Source organism: Bemisia tabaci, chromosome 3, assembly GCF_918797505.1.
Source record: "Bemisia tabaci chromosome 3, PGI_BMITA_v3".
NCBI classification, from domain to species: Eukaryota; Metazoa; Arthropoda; class Insecta; order Hemiptera; family Aleyrodidae; genus Bemisia; species Bemisia tabaci.
In genome coordinates, this window is record NC_092795.1 from 31,008,982 (window position 1) to 31,030,958 (window position 21,977).

Sequence of the window (21,977 nt, forward strand, 5' to 3'; positions counted from 1 at the left end):
GCCTTGCTTCTTCCTCAGGCGAATGGATTTTTGAACCGTTGCAATTTGAACTGTTGTTAGTTTTACCCTTGAGGATCCGTCCACCAGAACATCCGCGACAAGGTGAAAATGGAATAATTTCTAAAGTCTACTCTTGCATTTAATTTGGAGAGATCAATTTATTCACGAAGCCAAGTTGGCGCGGTAGGGGCTAGAGTATTTTCAATCGGTGGCGATGTTGTAAGTTGCAACACCGTTTTTACTCCATTGAAATATTATTCCGGAGAGTTCAAATAGTTGTATCATTGCGCCATAGAAATGCTACGGAAGATCACAATTGAAATATCCTTCATACACGCTGGCCTTGTCGATTTCCTTTGACATTTTTGCAGTCATGAATGCATAGCTGAAGTGCGCCCCAGCTAGAATTGTATATAGCAAATGGGTGGTTTTTTTACGAGGATTAAAAATAAGCAAGTGGTACGAAATATAACAAAAGAATATGAAGTATGCAAAACGATTATCCGGGTATCGGAACTTGGCTGTTTGGAAAACGCCTTCAAACGCGGCGTGATACCTCACGCATTCCGGAGAGTTCAAATAGTTGCATCATTGCGCCGTAAGAATGTGACGGAAGATTAAAATGGAAATAGCCTCCATGCTCGCTTGGCTTGTCGATTTCCTTCGAATTTTTTTCAGTCGTGAATGCATAGCTGAAGTGCGCTCCAGCTAATATTGTATTTAGAAAATGGGTGCTTTTTTTACGAGGATTAAAAATAAACAAGTGGTACGAAATATAACAAAAGAATATGAAGTATGCAAAACGATTATCCGGGTATCGGAACTTGGCTGTTTGGAAAACGCCTTCAAACGTGGCGTGATACCTCACGCATTCCGGAGAGTTCAAATAGTTGTATCATTGCGCCGTAAGAATGTGACGGAAGATTAAAATGGAAATAGCCACCATGCATACTTGGCTTGTCGATTTCCTTCGAATTTGTTTCAGTCGTGAATGCATGATGAGAGAAGAAACGGAGAAAGGAATTTGAGAATGGGCCGATCAAAGATTACGATAAACGTTCAATTTCTGTAATCTTTATTCCCGTTTGTGACTCCACGAGGGGTGTTGTCTTGACTCTCAGTATGAAGGGACTCTAAAAACTTAGGTATAATGTTAGGGGTCATGTCAGGTCACCCCCCCCCCCTCCCAAGTTTTGGTGAAACGGCGTTACAGTTCCAGCGTGAGCGCACGCCACCCGCACGACAGGACCCGTTTTCGTTGCCGTTGCCGCGGAGGAGCGAACCGGGGGCGAGGGAGGCGGACACAGATTCGAGCGGAATTGGCCTGAGGTTAAGGCGCGAGGCGCGCGTCTCGCGCCACGCCAAGAAAGACCCCGGAATGGATCTCGGGATTTTATGGAGATGCGTGGCGACCAAGTTCATTGTCGATGTCGACTTGTTAACACGTCTCTCGCCATCCTTGTCTCTCTGACCGAGCGAGCGCGGGCTCTCGACTTGGCCGAACAATTAACCCGTGCGCCGTACTTATTTTATCAACCACCCGGCCGAGCGTTGGACGAGGATTCGCTCAAATCCATCCGGGCATTATACTCAGTTACACATCATAATATGCACACAAATATTTACTATACGACGCGCTCTTTTTTATCCGAGAGCACATTTTTGCATCACTACTCTGAATCTGTATACTCATCGTGAGGCGTCCTCTCATTGCGGCACTAATTAACATTCCCAACATACTTTTTTCAACAGATATGTTCGCCCGCACCAGCATTGTTTCCTTTTGCAACGTTACTTTTTCTCAGTAGAGGATTTTCACTCGTTCGTGCGCTTCGATTCCGCGGGTGCGTGGTGCGTGGTCCGGTCGCGATGTGCGTTTTGGAATAATGTTTCATGGATTACGTTGAATTGAGCAGGTGAGTCTCCTCTCCGCATCATACTTTTAAATAATGTCGAATTTGAATAAATTTACATGCCTGTCGATGCTCTTGAAAATTCGCGCTACCGGAAATCAAATCCTTTGCTTGTTTCTTCGTTGCGCCTCAAACAAAGACGCTTCCTCATTTTCCACGTCTATTTACCGTGGTTTTTTGTTTGTGCATTTGTGTTGACCAAAGAGAAACACTGTAGAGCAATCAGCTGGTGCTAAATGTCGTCTAGCATGTTACAAATTTTGTGGATGAACCTCACTGAAAAAAAATTCTCGGCGTTTTTACCAAGGTCCGCTGATACCTTTACCATCTCACTTTTTTTACCAATCATTGGTGATTCTACCAAGACAGAATGGTAGGCTTACCTAAAAACCAGTATTATTACTGTTTTTTTCAGGTAAGAATACCACTTTTATTGGTAATCAATTCCCGGTAACTTTGCCATTTTATCTCGGTAATTCTACCACAGTCGATGAAAAATATTGGCGTTTTTACCAAGGTCCAGTAAAATTACCGAGAAAGTTCAATCATTTTACCGAGATTTCTCGGTAAAATTACCAATTCCATAAATAAATACCATAAATGGTAATTTTACCAAGAAAAAACTGGGATCAAATAGAACCCTGAATTCTTGGTAATTTTACCCCTTTCTTAGTAAATACATCGAGATTTTTTTTCAGAGCTCCTGTTTCAAATTTTCAGAGATCTTGTAGATTACACGCCCATGATCGAAGTGCGAAACCGCGTTACTTTATCGCGGTGTTTCAAAATATCCGCGCTCCTATTTTATTCACTCGAGAGAGAACGAGCCCACTTCATAGCTTAAAATTTTTATAGAATTTTCTGCTAACAGAGAAGGAAAATCAAGGAATTTTTCAAGAAATTACGTTGAATATCTTTCCAAAGAAACTAAAAAGCACGAAAGCAAGTTTACAACGTTGCAAACAGGGATACGTGGTCTCGCACTTTGGCCATTCACATGACGAATGAAATATACTTTTAATTTAAAAAAAAAAAAAAAAAAACGTGTGCAAGTTGGCGAGGGATTGCATCATTTTATCAGCGGGCGTATTTCAAAATTTGAGGGTTTTTACGGCGCATAATTTTAGCACGACCCTGTTATTTTGGTACTTGCCTTTAGTAACTTTGGCATCTCTCATTAGTTACCTCCTGGTGGAAGTTTGAGTTTAAAGAGATCTAATTTGCTGAATTTTGTGAATCTTAAAGGAGAAAATAATTGAAAAGATACGCGGTACGAATCTGAGCTCCAAACTTTGCATTACCGATTGAAAAACGCCGTTCCTTACACCGCGCTCCCCAGTTTTCCTATATACTAAAAAAATACAGATGATTTATAATATGCACTTTTGAATGATAATATAACAAATTGTCCCCAAATGATGCCATGTTATGGATAATTTGGAGCACAAACTTACCTCTGACACATTCAAGGCAGATGTCACGAAATCGTTTTTTTTTTCTCTCTTTTTTTCTTCCAACGTTTCTTACGATATGCACGCCCAGAGAAAGTAATCTATGTTTCGCATTTGCAGTCAATAAAACTCGTTATCATTTTCGTAAGTTGTAGTAAGTAACATAAACATACGTTAAAACTCGTAAAGTTTTTACTTTTTAACAGAGAGTTACAACTTTTTTTGTATGATGTTCAGAAACGTGCGAGTTGTTTTTTCTACCCACGCGTTGAAGTCTTCGCGTATCTCATTGTCGATCAACACTGATGACCGATCGATAGTTAATCGAGCCATTTTCAAAGATGAATAGCGCGTATTAAGACAAAGCTTAAAATATCAAGTAACCGATTTAAGTGCGATGAATACAGGGTGATCCAAAATCCTGCACAACCACCATCAGGCATCACCTCTGTAACTTTCGAAAAAATTAAGATATTGACTTGAAATTTTGTGAGTGCTCCTAGGTTGAAGGAAACGACTTTTTGGTACCCCTAACACTTTAAAGGGACCCCTCTGGAAAGGGGCAAGAGCCCTAGAGGGTTATAGGGGTGGTGCAGGACTTGTGGATCACCCTGTACTTAATTGTCAACCCATCCGGGATAAACACACGCACGATTTAGTATTTAGGCGTCTTGAACTGCTGTCTGATAGTGCATGGACGTTTGCGATATGGACTGCGAGACAGGGTAAGACTTGTATAGACGATCCGCGGCCTGATTATTGAAATAGATAGACGAAGCTATAGACAAAGAAGATGAAGGGAAAATGGTTGAAACGGGTGTCGCCCATAGACTGAAGAGAGAAAATGATTGACTATAACTATAGGGTCTCTCGTGGGTTACCGCTTGTTAGTCTATTACTTATACGTCCTTTGTCCATTACAGGCACTCAAACTTCGACCATTAGGATCGTTCCATTATCCTAATGTCTCCTTTGTCTATAGTTTTGTATATTAATCTCGATAAATCAGCCAGCAGCTTACATTATAAACCCTAGATTCAAATTTCAACTAAATCGTATTTAATTTTTTTTGGGAAACTCGAGTTATTAACATTTTTAACCAGCTCAGATGTGTGTACCTCGTTCAAAAAGGAGAAGGAACTTGTAGTTGCCTCTCTCGAAGGGTTAAAAATATTTTGTGGATGAAAATTGACTAGGAATTTTCAAAGTAGCAAGAACAAACCCGACTAAAATCAAGTATGATCAGCGTTATGAGGAAATCTCTGAAAGAAGAAATTTGCCGATTAACTCCTGTAATGATGACTAATGAAGAAAACTTAAAAATTTATGTGGTAATCTTTTTCAAATGCACATCAGCTGTGTTGTTATCCCACATCATGGGACGCATTTAATCAAAAGAAACAAGGTACATGTGTCATGAGTCCTGAGGTCCATAAGATTACGCACATCATAAGGCCTATGTCAGAATGGAGATACTTCCTTTTGATTTAAATACGTCCAATTATGACTTATACCGCCGTGCTTTGGGGAAACATCGAATGAGCTCTAATATGTTGTCAAATTTCGTTTGATAAAACTCAAACTGACTAAAAAACTCGTAAATATGTTTCATTCACATATAATCTGAGAGTTCTCAAACTTTCAAGGAAAAATAAACCATATTTTTTTCAAAATTCAATATTTATTGGAGGGAAATTAACAACATATGAATGCTCATACTGTGATTTTCTTTAGTATGACCGTATAAGTTGAAAAAAATCAAATTAACCCTGCAAATTCATCCTAAAATTTAACCATATATCGATGATACTATACAAGTCATTTCTTCTCTCTTTTCACAGCCGCCACACGCATGAAAGATATGTATAGCGTGTGAAGTCTGTAGAGAGATCACAGTAAAAGCCTGACTCTTCTTTCCTCCCTCTCTTTGGCCACTTTAATCATATAATTGCCTATCTATTGCCTGCGAGGTTCTCCAAAATTGATCACAGCTTTAAACTGGTTTCTGACCACTTTTGACCTCTCTGTGATTCATTCAAGCCACCTTAAGTGGCCACTGTACACCATTCTGTCTGGAGCGTGATGGTGGCTACCTGTATCCGAGTCTAAATGTGAAAAATTGATGATATACAATTTTAAATCACGTTCGAAGGTTGTGAATTTTTTTCTCTCCATCGCGCGTTCAACTTTTTTCAGTTGTTTTATTAGAAACCATTGTCTTCTAACAATTATGAAGCGTGATTAATGAAACTACTGACAACAAACTTCATCAAATTTCTATGCTTTTTAAACCAAAATTATATTGTTATTTCAATCTTTCATGCAGTTTTAGAGCTTAGAATTTCTTACGTTAAAAAATATGGGATTGATGTTTTTTATTGACACAATGGAGGTAAAATGCAGAAATAATTCAACCACAAGTGAGAATGGCAGATTGCTCTTTCCCAGATTTATTCCGAGCCAAATTATCGATTTTCCTATTTAATTACCATTTCGTTCCATTACCAACTCTGTTTGGTTATGCAGTTTTTGCCGAACATCAACGCCGCTTAATAATTGCCAATGCTGATAGTGCATTATTTCCGATCGCAAAAATTCGCCTCAAGTCTCAGCCCGCAATTTCATCCGAAGGCTGTGTGAACTGAAAACATCGTAAAATATAACAATCAAGTTATTGATCATTGTGTGTTCCATCGATTTCGCATATGAGATTCAGTTAATCGGATGCGATCACTTTTATGTGGCTTTTCATCCATGATATCGGCAATGATCGTCCAAGGAAATTGCACGTTAGGTGCGCGGATAGAAATAGCTGAAATGATGACGTCATTCATATTCGTTACTTCCTGCGCCTCGACACTGAGTTCAAATGATAAACATCTCCTCCCAGAGATGACATGACGGAGGTGCAATAGCAAAATCGATCAAATGAGGTAACTTTTATGTGTTTGAGAGAGGGAATAGACCACGATACCATCATTATGATAAAAGTCTCATTCTCATACCTTTTTAGCGTCAAGAACACCCCTCAAAAATCACCATTTCTGAAATAGAGATGAAATAACCTACCGAGGCACTGAAAAGAACTTTTTTCCCCTGGGTATCGAAAAAGACGATTGATTTGATGTCACGTCTCTTGCTCTTGAAATTTTTGGCCTTAAAGAGTTGAAAAAGATGAAAGTTTTGCGCCTAAACATGCCCAAACTCAGGAGTTTAGACAAACCACGCGTAATATTTTTCAAGGGCTCGACAGCAAATATCAAATTTTAAATCGTCTTTGAGGATTACCGAGATGATTGATGCATATTAATTCTTGGATGGTTGTCTTCATAAGAAAAAATCGCCAAAGGCACTGAGTGCTTAAACGGTTTCTATGTTTTTTTAAACACTGCGAATAGGTACATAATTTTAGCAACGAAGAGTATGCTCAAAGACTTTGAAGAATATGACTGGCACACTTTAAAATGAGGAAAAATTACTCTACCTAAAGAAGACATCACAATGCGGACAGGCTTTTGATTCCAAGGTGGCAGTATAGAGCGTTAAATGAAATATTTCAATCATCACTGACAATAAGAACTCTTTACAATCTAAACTCAAATGTGAAATTATTGGACGACATCAACCGGAGTCCACCTAACTATATTCTAATTGGTCTGATTTCATTTGAAGCCTCGTTTTTTTTTACATATGCACGAGAAAACTAAACACATATTATGACGTCTTGCAAACAAGTTTTGCAAAGGTGCGCTATGTACCATGGTACAGTGTGAGCTATATCCTTTGCTTGCAAAAACAAGTATTTTTGTTTACAGTCATCATTGACCATCGACAGAATTTCTCGAGTGCGCCAAAAATGTGGTTTCTCGCCAGAAGTTTCCGTAGAATTGCTGGGAGCATTAGAAATCTAAAAAAATCAACTCATTAGTGAGAAAGTAAATTATTTTTAGTTTACATCAAATCAAACCTGCCGTTTGCAGGAGAGAAAGAAAATCAACGCGAGTCTAGTAAATAGAACATTAGTTTTCATGCCCAGCAGATTATCATGAGGTTATATGTATGAACGTATTTCTGCTAAAAGGAACTGTGTTGCATACAAACCCTGTTCTTCTTTCGCATAGTTCCTTCCAGCATAGACACGTACATTTAAATTTTTCTTTTGCTGCAATACACTGTGGTTGTTGACTGATCTTGAAAAATCAGCACAATAACCCTGTACAATCATTGATCTGACATCGCCGTCAAGACTTATGGCTCGAGAAAAGCTTCGCCTTTTCATTGATTCCATGCATTCATATTCAGCACGATAGGAGGAATCATGTTGAGTTCGGCCTCGAGGCTTTTCCCTGATTTTGACCCGCAAAACGAATTGCTAAGTCCAGGAAGTTAGTCTCCTCCTCAAAGGCAGGCATCAAGGACACGCAGACCTAACTTGCCAGAAAATGACCGATGGTCAGTTGATTTTTGAAGCGAAGAGCCAAAGCCTGAAGGAGAGGGAGGGGGAGCCATAACTTTGGCTCAGACGGAATGATGCAGGCTAGGTTTATCGGAAACTTGGGCCGCGAGATGTTTACACTCCAAGGCCCGGTTCAACTCCCGGTCATCTAGAGCCGGGGGGTTTTTAATTGATGAGACGGCTTGTCTAACAAAAACGCACCTTGGAGTTTGCTGAATCGCGCTCGACCGAAGCCGAGCTGAAAGCCAACAAGTTGCCAATTTTTAGTATAATAGATTATAATACAATCAGTGCCCATAAAATCAGTGGTGTGGCGTCCACTTAAGCAGAGAAAGCACATCTCTTATCTTCTTTTCCGAGTGCTAATAATTTAAAAGATAGTACAGGGAAAAGAAATGAGTCAAATTTTTAAAAAAAATCGAATTTTTTTTTTTTATTTCACCTCGAATAATCTCCAAGAATCGATGTGAATGCAATGGTCTCCGGAGGTCTCTTTCGCCTATCAATGTGGAAAAGTTCATTGGTATCAGGAAGTGATGCGGTAGCCAAACTCGCAGAATTCCAAAAGCGCAAACCCTAAAAGTGAAGAATGCAAAGCCTTGAAAGAAATGCAGTGAACGTATGCAGGTGGATCATACAAGGTTATGTTGAGTGTGGTGTATTTGCAAAACTGGTCGCAAGACTGATCTCAGTGAATGCCGGAAACTTTAGAAAAGGCAATTATAAATGCCAGCAAGCTCTCGTGTAATCAAAGATGGATTCTCACCATTACTATCTCCTCTGTTTAACGGTATATTTGTTATTAAATTTGTTATTAAATTATAATAATATGGCTCCAAGACTGGAACCATACGGCAACCCTGCTAATGTATTTGCTCCCAATCTGTGCATGGAGAGTTTGACTGGATTTAAAGTGGACTCTCAGCAGCGTAGCGTGGGGGATCCTCTCCATTGCGGCTTGAACTTTAAGAACTTTTTTTAAGATTGGGAGTTCGTTTCAGAGAAAAGCAGTGGCGCCATCGTGTTGACACCACGAAAAGAGGGGTATCGGTGAGAGCCATTTTTGGGCTCATATTAGCTGCATTTCCTCAGCTCTATGATTTTTTTCTCATAAAGGTCCTTAATTCACAAAATACATACTGTTTTGGTCTATTTCAGTCTCTTTTCAGGTCCCTCACTAACTGGTCGTAGTCCGGCGGCCGATTTTAGCAAAAAACGCGGAGTTTCCGGCACTCGACCGCAAATCCACAAAACTTACATTTTTCGCGAAATTGGCTAATAGACCGAATTTAGGGCTAATTTTAGGACCCGAAAAGAGACCGAACATTACCAATTCATGATGCGTTCCGTAAAATACATCGACCTTTAATGGTCAAAAAATCGTAGAGTTGCGGCGATTAGGGGTGGGCTCAAAAACGACCCTTATCGATGCACGTGCTCCTTTTACGTTAGAAAATGCACTTATAATATGCCAAATAACACTAATTATTCCGATTTTCCATCGTTCTTCCTAGTTTTTTCTTTTTAACTTTCTTATAAGCTTCAAATAGCCCTGATGGGCGAATCCCATGCCTACAACCAGCCCCAGGTGACCAAGATCTGAGACCATCAAACTCAGATCACCTGGCCTTTTACTGGCAATTTGGCGCTTACTTCCCTTTCCCTGGTAAAAATTGGCGATAACAGCTGCGTTTCAAAATACCGTAGGAATTCTTACAGCCGACTAAAGAAGGCTACAGAAAATCATACATACAGCTGGCTGTAGAATGCGGAGAAAATCATACGGCCGGGCTATACGAAGCGATAAAAAATTGTGCAGCCGGGCTTTAGTTCCTATCGCCGGGCTTTACACTTTATCGCCTGGCTGTTGCTTTTTCGCCATCGATTATAAAAGGCTATAAGAAATTGTGTAGAAATTCGTGTGCTTTGGAAATCATTAAGTTTGATACGGAACCACCTTAATATTGACAAAACGCACATTATATTTTCCTTTGATACATATTTTTTTTCATCAATTAAAATGAGAATAATCCATACAGGATGTGCAAACATTTCAAAATCATGAGTTTAATATCGCTGACTCCGCCAGATTAAATATTAGAGCCTAACACAAAGCGAAGCGGCGGTGACGCACTGGCGCCTACAAACCTAACAGGGACACTTCACGCATTGCGCAACGCGTGAGGTATCCCTGTTAGGTTTGCAGGCGCCAATGCGCGTTCAGCGCTGGCTGCCCGCCTGCCGCGCCGCTGCGTGCCACGGCGCTTGAAGCAACTATTTCACACCAGAGATATTGCATAGTATCATACGAGACTGAAGGCACTCTAATATATTAGTAATGGCAGGCATCCATCAAAAGTACGGAGCATTCCTCGCAAAATAAATCAAGATACTACGGCCCAAGAAGAGAGCAGTATTCCAAAAACTCACTGAGTCCTAGCATCCGTAATTAGTAACGTTTAGCATACACTTTATCGCCAGGTCGTTGCTTAATCGCCATCGGCTATAAAAGGCTATAAGAAATTGTGTATAGCCGGCTATAGAAGCTATTGGAAATCTTACAGCCGGCTATAGGTCTATGATATTTTGGAACACAGACGATTCTACTGCCAATTTTTACCAGGGTTGGCAGAAATACGTCCAAATATACTTAGGACGGGTCTCGACTGCACTTAAGTCCGGCTTAGCGCTTCTGATTGGCCGGTGGTGCAGTTTGAAATCATCGATGGCTGCTGCGCTCCGTGTGAAAAAGCCGACAAAATTCGGCCCCGGGACCTCTTGGTTATAGGGCCAGCGCTACAACCACTACACCAAAAGAGGCCGACAATCTTGGACAGACTATTATATAAACCGCAACTCCCCGACGCATGCTAGAGTACCTGTATAGCAAGAGTATGGACAGATCGCTTCATAGAGGTCTTTAGGGCCAAAAGTGAAGCCATCCCTCTAACCAACTTCTACCACACAAAATTTCACTGTCAATCTGCAGAGTCTGCAAATTCCAATTCTAACCAAGCTGGCCAAGAATGTACAGAAATGAGCGTTCTTCCGCAAAAATGAGTAAATTTATGCAAAAACTGAGTCAAATACGTGCTTTATAAACGACGGTTCGTAACAATAGTATTAGTAAATCGTTCTGGATAATTGAAATTCATAGGTTGGCTGCATTTCTCGGCCCTAACTTTATTCGCAGAGGCATCGGTGAAGACCTGATGGATTTTCGGAGTTTCACATCTGTCCATACTCTCGCTATATAGGCACTCTAACGCATGCTAGATCTTGGTTAGTTTTCCTTACCGTGCGCTTACGGTGGAGTGATGGTCATCGGACCACGTTGACTCAAGGAGCTAATCAAACGAGGAATCCTTAGGCGGTTGTCCCTATGAATACATGATCTTGACTCACTTCTCCAGTTCGATTTCATGCACATCGATACGCGCCCATGAATGACCCTCCGCGCGCGGAGTCGCGAATGGCGATTACGCGAACGCGATCGACGTCCGCGCACACTCCCTTATTTACACCGAGGAGCCAATCGGGATCGGCGCTCGTCGTTTTCTTCTTCTTCGTCCTCTTTTGTCGTCACTCCGACTCGTCCTCCTATTCACGGTTGTGCACGGCCTTGCACCTGCACCTTCCTGCAGTTTCCTCCATTCAGGTTTTGTGAGTACGGTAAAAATTAAAAGCGGTATCCGTCCGGAGTAGATTGAATATAGGAACGAGGCCGTAATATTGACTCGCATTGTCCCCGCCTCAATTGGTCGAGACTTCGGAAATGACCCTAGTTCTGAGTCACATTTGACACAGTTCCCGCATTGAATCTAATCTGGGCCAATGAGTCACTAGACGAGAGCCAAAGAATATGCTTCCTCTTCGAAATACGGAGAAAACGATTCGAGCAACGGCAAGCTTGGGAATGGACCACTAGACAAGGTATAAATTTCAACAGTTCGATACATGTCCAGAAACGTAGAAACCAGAATTTCACGTAGAGCTCGATTTGTGCAACGAATATTAATGAAATCAACTCCTAACGAAGACATTAACGTTTTTATTTTACATTGGTTACGAGGAATTTGAACTGCCCGCTCACAAGAAACTCAAAGCTCTACGTGAGTCAAATCGCGCACTACAACTGTTTCAACAGCTTCTCAATTCAGTAATGTTCATTTCCCACCATGTGTTGTTCAAAGTATAAACAATTTGCCACAGCTGAGCCAAAGCGTCGAGATTGAGGTTACCAGATTTTTATATCGCAGAGACTGTCATGATAACGTTTAGCGCGCGATGTGAATCACGCTCGCAGAGCATTGAGTTTTCATGAACGGGTGGTTGGAATTTACGCAGCAAGAATCATTAAATATCTTTAAAAGGAGTCGATTTCGGTAATTTTCGTTGTGCGCGTCGTATTCTACGTAGAATTTTGGTTGAGAAACATGTATCAGAATGCTGAAATTCGTACCTTGTCTAGAGGTCCATTGTGATCTTCCGTCGCATTTCTAAGGCGCAATGATACAACTATTTGAACTCTCCGGAATGCGTGAGGTATCACGCCGCGTTTGAAGGCGTTTTCAAAACAGCCAAGTTCCGATACCCAAATTATCGTTTTGCATATAGAGCATTGAGTTTTCATGAGCGGGTGGTTTGAATTCACGCATCAAAAATCATTAAATATCTTTAGGAGTTAATTTTGGTAATTTCCCGTTGCCGCATCGTGTTCTACGTGAAATTTTGGTTTAGAAGCAAGTATCAGAATGCCGAAATTCATACCTTGGCTAGTGGTCCATTAATTCCTAGGATAGACAGGGACAGGCTGGCATCGAAAAAGTCAAGAGTCGATCATGATAGGAGGGTTCCTCTAAGAAAGGTCTCGGGGATTTCCCTCCAAAAGGAGGGGTGGGTTCGGGGATCCTCCCGCGGAAAATATTCAAAAATTAGGTGCCCCTAGAAGTCAATCATCGGTTACTCCTATGGTATGTTCATTTTAAGGCTGTGTGGCCCATGATTAATTTTTTATCGCAATTTTGATTATAAAGATATCTTTATCTTCTCCTAGGCCCCATTTAAATCTTTGGATAGAAAAATTTTTAGGCCTCGGAGGCTTTTTCGTCGGTTTTGTGGCCCTTCGAACCCCGTCAACACCACTAAACGTTTTAGCTGTGAGTCCTCAGGGATTGATATTTTTCAAATTAGCCAGCCCTGCTTTATTCGTGGCATTCAAGGATTAATAGGTACTCCACTTACATTGTTGCTCAATTGTTCCGATCAGTTCCCCTTCAATATCTCGATTGGCAATGTGAGCGGCCTGGGAGTAGTAATAGTTGCTCTTACAATTTCGACCTCGGTCACTAAGTTTATTCATAGCTGTGTCGGTTTAATAATGTCACTTCCCATTATCTCCTCTCGCTTAATTGCTCTACTGCAATATTCCTACTTTGCCTACTACCCAAGTAACACAAATTGCAATTAAATTCGAAACCATGGGATCTCGTTTAATCCAATATGAGAGTTTTGATCCCAGAAAAGATGTTTACCAATACAGGAGTTTTGATTCTTGGGGAGGCCCCTCGCCCCTCCGTCTTTTTTGAGAATTTAGGGCCTCTCTGACATTTTTGAATGTTATGAATGTTATCCACCAGGGGATCAGCACATACCGCTGAATGTTTTCATTTTGAGAACGTGGTGCCTCCTAGTGCGATCTGAAAATTCGAAAAAAAAATGACAAATAGCTGAAATTATGGAACGAATTGATACGATATATCGCACGTTGCTCCTACACAAAAAATGGCAACCGTCGGATCCTCTTAATTCCCTCCGATGTCTCGCAGACACCATTGATTGAAAGTTGCATATTCGATTCCTCAGAACCCCTTCGTCACTTTGAGGCCCCAAGAATCGGAGGAAAGAGGCACCTCCAAGCATCTCATGCTCACATTGATCAAATGAAACATTTATCATATATGATGCCATTTGTATTTTTGCCGTTTGACTAACATCAATCATGTATATTCTTACATCTTATTTTAGAGTTAACGACGACACCGTACTATTTTCAATTGATTCCTCCCCCTACACTCAAAAACATTACAACTTCCGGTGACACTGCAATTCCTGCAATCTTGAACTTCCCTGGTAAAAATTGGCAGTAGAATCTGTGTTCCAAAATACCATAGACCTACAGCCGGCTGTAAGATTTCCAATAGCTTCTATAGCCGGCAACATAATTTCTTATAACCTTTTATAGTCGATGGCGATTAAGCAACAGTCTGGCGATAAAGTGTATGCTAAACGTTCCTAATTACGGATGCTAGGTCTTAGTGAGTTTTTGGACTACCGCTCTCTTTTTGGGCCGCAGTATCTTGATTTAATTTGCGAGGAAAGCTCCGTTCTTTTGAAGGATGCCTGACATTCCTAAGATGTTGGAGCGCCTTCAATTTCGTATGATACTGTGCAATACCTCTGGTGTGAAATAGTGCTTCAAGCGCCGCGGTACGCTGCGGCGCGGCGCGGCGGACGGGCAGCCAGCGCTGAACGCGCATTGGCGCCTGCAAACCTAACAGGGATACTTCACGCATTGCGCAATGCGTAAAGTATCCCTGTTAGGTTTGTAGGCGCCGCGCGCCGGTGCGCCGCCGCTCCGCTTTGTGTTAGGTTCTTATATTTAATCTCGCGGAGTCAGCGTTTTTCAACTCATGACTTTGAAATGTGTGCACACTTTGTATGGATTATTCTCATTTTAATTGATGAAAAAAAATATGTAGTAAAGGAAAATATAATGTGCGTTTTGTAAATATTAAGGTGATTCCGTACAAACTTAAGGATTTACAAAGCACAATAATTTCTGCTCAATTTCCTATAGCCTTTTATAGCCGATGGCGAGAAAGCAACAGCCAGGCGATCAAGTGTAAAGCCCGGCCATAGGAACTATAGCCCGACTGTATACTTTTTTATAGCTTCGTATGGCCCGGCTATATGATTTGCTCCGCTTTCTACAGCCAGCTATATGATTTTCTATCGCCCTCTTCAGTCGGCTATAAGAACTCCTGTGGTATTTTGAAACGCAGCTCCTATCGCCAATTTTTACCAGGGTTACCATTGCATGGATAGCATGCGTCAGTATAACTAAGATTATTAGCTATCAAATGGGTATCGTTCAGAGTGAAGGGAGAAAAAAAATTGTTTTTCCCTTTTTTTGCAGTTTTCTAACAATCTCTTTTGTTGGAGATGGCAGATTTTGAGCCTCGGTATCTCAAGTGCTCTCAATACATTAATTTGTCGAATTTTTAGAGTTGGGTGTTCTTCGCGCCAAATGTTTTAGAATTATCCCCACTAAGTTGTAGAAGGGTTTTCTTATTTTATTCTCTTTTTACCTCAAGGGATCTTGCTCTTTCGCCTGACTCCACCATCGAGTCGTAGATTAAAGATAACCATTAATCATGACTGTGGGAAAATAATAAAATATCCATTTGCCGGTACCGGTGCGTGCGGGAACACTAAGATACGGGGTGAGGGGGGGGGGGGGGGTTTCTGACTGGAGGTCAAGAACGCGCGCGTCGCAAGACCAAGGCGCCTGACCTTCGCGACTTTAAGAGGAAATGAACGAGAAACAAGAGCACATAGCGGGAAGCAACTAAATCCTGCCGTCCAATTAATTTTTTACGATTAATTACGACCGGAACAAAGAGGGCGCTTCGCTCTTCGCTCGCATTACTTGTCATGCAAATTTAATCGAAATGCCTCAAGACTATTGACCCGTTTACTCTGCCTTGTCAGGTATAACAATACTGCAACCGAGCCGCTACTCTTTTCGGCATTCCTTCATGTGGTTTTTACAATATATTTTGACCTTAAATAAAACTGCGCTACAAAAACTGGACAGTGTCGCTTCCGCAAGGAACTCGGAAGAAGACACGGTGAATTTTTATGTCTAGGCCCTCTTATGATTGAACAGTTTTCCTCGTAAAAGATTGCAAATAACGGACGACGATACTTAAGTTTTGTCAGATAATTTTAAAGTGGTCGTGTGAGTGTTATATTTCTCACTTTTGAAAAATACTTCCCGAACGATCTTCGTATAAAAGAGAGTTTGATTTACGTAACCTCCGAGTTTTTCCGACCTTTTACATGCAGTATTTATTTATGAGTACAGTGAGTGTCGCTCTGGTGATAAAGTATACCCTGATGTAACGCATGGACGGATTGCCTGTAAACAATTTGCATACTAGTTTAAATTTTCGTTTCCAGACCATCAGAACTTTACAACAAACAAAAGGAATCCATTGCGTACAAATCCAAGTATATAAACTTTTGAAATTATGGCATTGAGAGCACAACTTAAAAAAAAAAAAAAAAAAAAAAAAAAAAAATGTTTATAGGGACGTTACAAAATTCCATTCGCATTTTGTCTTTAGGCTGATGGCATATCGTTGCCATTGCGCACACTTTTGGTCCAGATTCAAATTTGGATTTAGGTAGGATTCAAATGTATAAAATACTCCCCCCCCCCAAAAAAAAAAAAAAAAAAAATCGGAATTTAGCTGCAATTTTGAGCCCTTGCAATTAAGATACGATTTTTTTCTAGTCTCGCCATCGATATCCTATACAGTGTTACGGACAAGGATTAGGTACAAAATCTTAAAAAAATTGCAGGATTAATTTCAAAATATCGAGGGTTTTCCGTTGAAAAATGCTGCCTGGGCAAAAGGTGGATTTTTTTATCTCGGGAACATGAGCTTTATTTAGTCCCTTTAGATTTTCAAATAAATTTCTGAAAGCAGTGGGCCGCATACGCTGGAGAGTCGCTGTGGGCCCTCCAAAACTACAAACTACCTACACGAAAAGTAGAGCCTTAGTTACGTAATGATTGAACTGCATCTTGAGTTCCACGGTTCCAATGAAAAACGGAATCTAGCGACATTACCTACTTTTAAAATAGTTTTTAAATGCCCTCTCTCATGGTCAATCTCAGCACGGCTGGCACATTCCTCTGTGCCTTTTCAAGGGCCACGCAAGACCTAAATAATATGCGGAAGACCATCAGATTATCTCTCAGTGAGTCGCAGATTGCAGGTAACAAAGCCAAGTTATGATGAGCCTATACTTTAGTCTTCGTTGGTAGGTTATTTTAAAACTGAGTTATGTTACCCAAAGTTTATCCTAGGATTTGATAACAACGAGTAAAGTTCTCGTTAGAGACTCCCTGTTCTCGACTCTCGTCTAAATGGGTACCGCAAATATGTGCACTCGTAACGTCCACTTAATTTGAGAACCACTGGCCATTCCCACCATTACGAGACTCTAGTCGCTTATTATCTGACTTTGCAATGTTGGTATTCTTTCAAGGTGGCCCGCTTCTATCTCCACCATCGCTGCTACCAAGTCACACCTTTACATACTGCCTCCTTTTTCATCAGCTCAAATGTCAACAATTTTTTTTGATTTTATGAAAAGAATAATCAATATTCAAAAGTGGCTCAGAAACTGTCATGACAAAGAGAGGAATTACGGCATTCTGTCATACAATATCTGCAGTGCAGTGCATGCACCTGATTTGTCCCCTCCTTTATTACATAAGTTACTTGAGATTTTTAATCCTTTGAGGAGGGGCGGACTGGCTAGAGAAGCTGGGCGGAGACTTCCTCTTAAGAATTTGCTGCGGGGTTATGTAGGATCCCTAATTTACTTAATTCAGACCTTAACCTAGGTCCCTCCTAGGCATTAAATTTTTTAAATATGTATCTAAGTGACCGAAAAGGGCCTTTAAAGACCTTATGGGTCTGTAGCTTTGTGTATCAATTTCAATAAACAGCCCGCAGGACCTTTCAAGATCTCCGTTTTCCCGTCACAAGGGAGTACGCAAACTTCGCGAAGGTATGCTCAGATATTTTCCAATGAAAGTTTGCAGCGAAAAAAAGTTAGTAAGTCGTTACAGCGCATCGTATTGTGCCCCTGGCGGAAGATTGTAATTGTGTTCAAAATCTCAGAACAGAGATGAAAATGGTGGTATGAAGGTTCGCTTAACTAACGGAAGGCGAATAAGCATTCCAAGTTCACGGTTGGATGAAGCGGTCAGCTTGACTTTGGGCGCGGCGCTGCGCGACGCGCGCTGGCGGCACAAGTTCATTATTACCTGAAGCAGCAGCAGCCCTTGAGGAATAAGAGCGAGAGGATATGTTTTGAAACTTTGAGGTTGTTGACTTTCGATTCAGAGTTTTCAATCGCGATACGGATCGTGCATCCATTCGTCCCATTCCTGCTGCCAGTCTCAGATCGGGACGAGCCCCTACTCCCCCCTACACCACTACTGCCCCCTTCACCCTAGCCCCCCTTACCTCCCTACTCCCCCCACCCTCCCCCGTGACCGATATGAAAGTATTCTGCAAGCGCCCTGCCTCTGGCCGACTTCCGCGCATCTGCATATTAAAATCAACCGTCAAAAGCACTGTTGCACGATGGAAGTATTTGACGCCTTACTGACCAAAGCAGAAGAGTCGGTTCTTGTTTAGCAACCTTTAAACCACAACTCTCTCCTCAATTTTCACCCCTCCCCCTTTAGCAGGTAACATGAACCTTCAAAACAATAACGGAAGGACCGACTGCCCTTCTTCCCCAATATTGTCGAAGGAAAATGTGAAAATCATGAAGACGAAATTGCTAAAATTGGTAAGACGTCCGTAAAGTGGATCCCACTGATGGTGGGAATGATTTTAGACTGAATAATTAAGCTTGCATAGGTACATTGAGTTTCATTAGGTAATTAGTTGCTGTATAAAGCATTTTCGGCGGAATAAAGCGCCTTCAATTGAGTGAGTATACTTCCCGCACATCCGGAGTGTTAAAATAATTGTATGTGTTAAGGAAGTGAACGATTCTGCCGTGTTGTCTAGAAGAGCAATGAGTGTTAAAAAGAAGTTTTGAGAGGGAAATTGCATCGCAGCGTTGCACATTTTAAAAATAAAAACACATAGAAAAATAAAATAAGAGAAAAGTAAAAGTAATAAGAAAAAATAGTATTATTATAAGGGAATAAACAGGTTCTCGAGAGCAGCTAAACTCGTTTTTCAATTTCCGAAAATCTAAAATTGTTAAAATTGCGCTTCTGTCTTCGGCTGCTTTCACGAACTTTTTGAAATTGCATGTAAGATGCAAAGTATTAATAGGTATGTCGATGGCGAAACTCCTAAGCCACGTATCACGGTTTGCGACGTTGTAGACTTCCTGTTTTACTTTATTATTTCATGAGAAAAAACTACTCAACGTCAAATCTTAAAAACTTCCGTGATTTTTCTTCTCTATACGAAGCAATCTCAGAGAAAACTTCAAGGAATGATGTTGACTTGTTCTCTCCTAAAAAACCCAAACAGCGGGGGAGATTTTTAAACACCGCGATATGTGGCTATAGGAGTTTCACCAGTGCTTGGACCGAGTTTATCAGAAAGGAACCAACCCACATTTTCAAAAAAAATCGAGTTGGGAATGTTTTTGGGTTCCACTAGTCGGTAATTTCCACCTGCCAAAAACTGGAAGTCGAAAAAAATAAATTACCTAATTTGTGAAGAGAGGGGTTCAAGTATTTTCTGCATCGAGCCTTATGCAGGAATGAAACTTCAAACCTATTTGTCTCAGATTAAATTCAATGTGGGATGTTCCTTCCTGATGAACTCGGTCCAAATCATGCTGAATCTTTCTTGTAAAAGTAGCACCATGCGGAATGCTGTAGGTATCTTAACGGGTCTCTTTTTCCCGTGTGATTCAAAGTGAGATCTGGCAATGGTCAGGATGAAATATTTCTCAGATACCTTATGGAGCGTGTGATCAAACTCTCCGAGGATGTTTTCAAAAACAAACCATCCCGGAGGCTCTCTACGGGGGTAAGAATGTGTGCCGTAGCTACTCACTTCATGAAATATTAAACTAAATTTTGAATACATTAAAATCCGCGGTCCCGTTATAGTATGGGTCACTAAAGCCGAATCACTGGGCGGATCAACCACTGTCGATCGTGACGTTTAATCCTTCATCAGAGCAGAATGCCCGCGGAGCAGACGCTTTTCAAAATTGGGTCTTGAAAAATGACATCTCTGACTCATTTTATGAGCTGCAGCCAAGTTTTATCAAAAGATCTATCCCTCTCTAAAAGGCCGCCAACTACTTAACGGTGCTCTGCAAATTTCCGTTATTTTAATTGGAGAGGCAATTTTAAAAGAGGTAAATGACCAGACGAGTTAATGATTTGCGTTTATTTTTTTTTTCTAATACATGCGTGGATCTGTATGTGCTCCATCTGTGATAACTGTTCAAGAATAACGGAAGGAACCATGGCCGACTTCTTGACCTCTTCCTCCTCTAAGGCATCCGTTAGACAATCCCCCATCCTCTAATTCTTTTTTTTAAAAAAAAAAAAAAACGGAAGAAGTCTGAAAAATAGCTAGTAAAAAATCTTTTGGCGAGAAATATTATGATTTTTTTTTTTTAAAAAAAATAAATAAAACGGGGGCTGAAGTATACGAAGGAGTGGGTTCGATTCCACTCCTCCTTTGTGAGATCCCATAAGACAAGCCTGGATTCCCCCGCCCTTTCGCTTTAATTGCTTTCGTCTGAAGAGGGGAGGGAGGGATACTCAAAGATTTTCAAGAACTCAACCCAAAACTATCTCCACGGGAATTCATGCGACTTATATTTAAGTGAAATAAGTAATGATGTCGACGAAGAGCAAATTTAAATCCGGCCGAAAGCCAATTAAATAGACCGCGTCGCATCAGGGAGGTTGTGCTTGCGCATTGGCGTGGGTTAATTGAATCGCTCGTTAAAGGGTCAACGCGACCAAGCCTTTTCAGCCTTATTTTCCCTCATTAATCCGGACTCTCGAAGCTTATGAGTTTTTGGCGCATTGGTCCTTTTACATTGAACGAATCAATCGCATTATTCTGTGCTACACCTCCCCACACGGTTGCAAGCTCCACCATTGAAGATCCTGAGACTTCACCCGCGGTGTCGTTAAATACATTTCTCACTACATATTGCAACTCCCAAAAATCTCGCCCCTTACAGATGAAAATTGTACCGAAACGTTGAATCAGAGGTAAATCAATTAACCTATACGAGTGGACAGCACTGCCTTGCTAAGGAAGCACACCGTATGAACATTCGAGAGTTGCCGAATTCCCTACGATAAAATGTTCATTTTGGAGGAAAATTGTGCATATTTATCCTTGAAATTTTCAGACACTTTAGATCAAACTACAAACAAAATTATGCAAGAAATTGGCAGAGAACTATTCAAAAATTTTCCCGAAAATTAGTGATTTGCCGCAGGAAATTTGACAACGCCTGAAGGATCGGTGACAGCCCATAAGCGCAAATTACCCAAATCGACAGCCCAAAAGCGCAAATGCGACAGCGCAAATGCGTAAATATTCATAGCCCATAAGCGCAAATGAAATAATCGACCAGAATTTCGATATATCGAATGGAGCGTAATTAAAGGGAGGAATAAAAGCAGAAGCGTGAAAACGGAGCAACGTTATTTACCTTTTTTTCCTTGGTAGTTGAGTCCAGAAGAATGCATATCAGTGAAAAACCGATGATTGATAAGGTTCGGTTGACAAAAAGTTTCCAGGCTCTGCTTTTGATCTGTGCATGCAAAAAGCGAAACCTGGGAACTCTTTCCCCCCTGCCTTATTTATATTATTTTTCTAAATCGGTCTGAGTTTGTAGAGGTGAGCCTTACACTTTAGAGAAAGTTTGCGTCGAATATATAGGAGGAAACCATTTACAAGCGCCTGCCTTGGAATTTCATGCCAACTTTTTTCAAAAACTGAATTGCAGATAATTCATTGCGCAGTTGCCACACATTCTACACGAGCTTTCCTTCGATTATCGACGTATCGATCCGGTCGATGCCCCTCGAATTGACAGCCCAAAAGCGCAAATAGTCCCATTTGCGCTTTTGGGCTGTCGACTTGGAGGATTTGCGCTTATGGGCTTGAACGGAAGGATCATACGGCGTTTTTCCTTAGCACGGCAGAGCAGCCCTTTTCTATCTATTCCCAGTTATTCCCGCGCATTGGCCACCGCCGTGTTTCTACTCATGAGGAAATGATCACATTACGGTCGCACCAGCCCGTCGCTCGCTCTGTCACCTCAAAGAGAGTTCAA

At 41.1% G+C, this 21,977-nt stretch overlaps 1 protein-coding gene across 1 annotated transcript in view; it reads left to right on the forward strand.

Annotated features, from left to right (window-relative positions):
* Positions 1–1,267: 1,267 nt before the first annotated feature.
* The window catches only part of LOC109043819 (phospholipase B1, membrane-associated), a 38,966-nt gene continuing 18,256 nt past the window's right edge, over positions 1,268–21,977 (forward strand). Inside the window, exon 1 of the mRNA XM_019061137.2 lies at positions 1,268–1,916. The gene's annotated coding sequence lies outside the window, so the exon portion shown is untranslated. The remainder of the gene's footprint in view (positions 1,917–21,977) is intronic.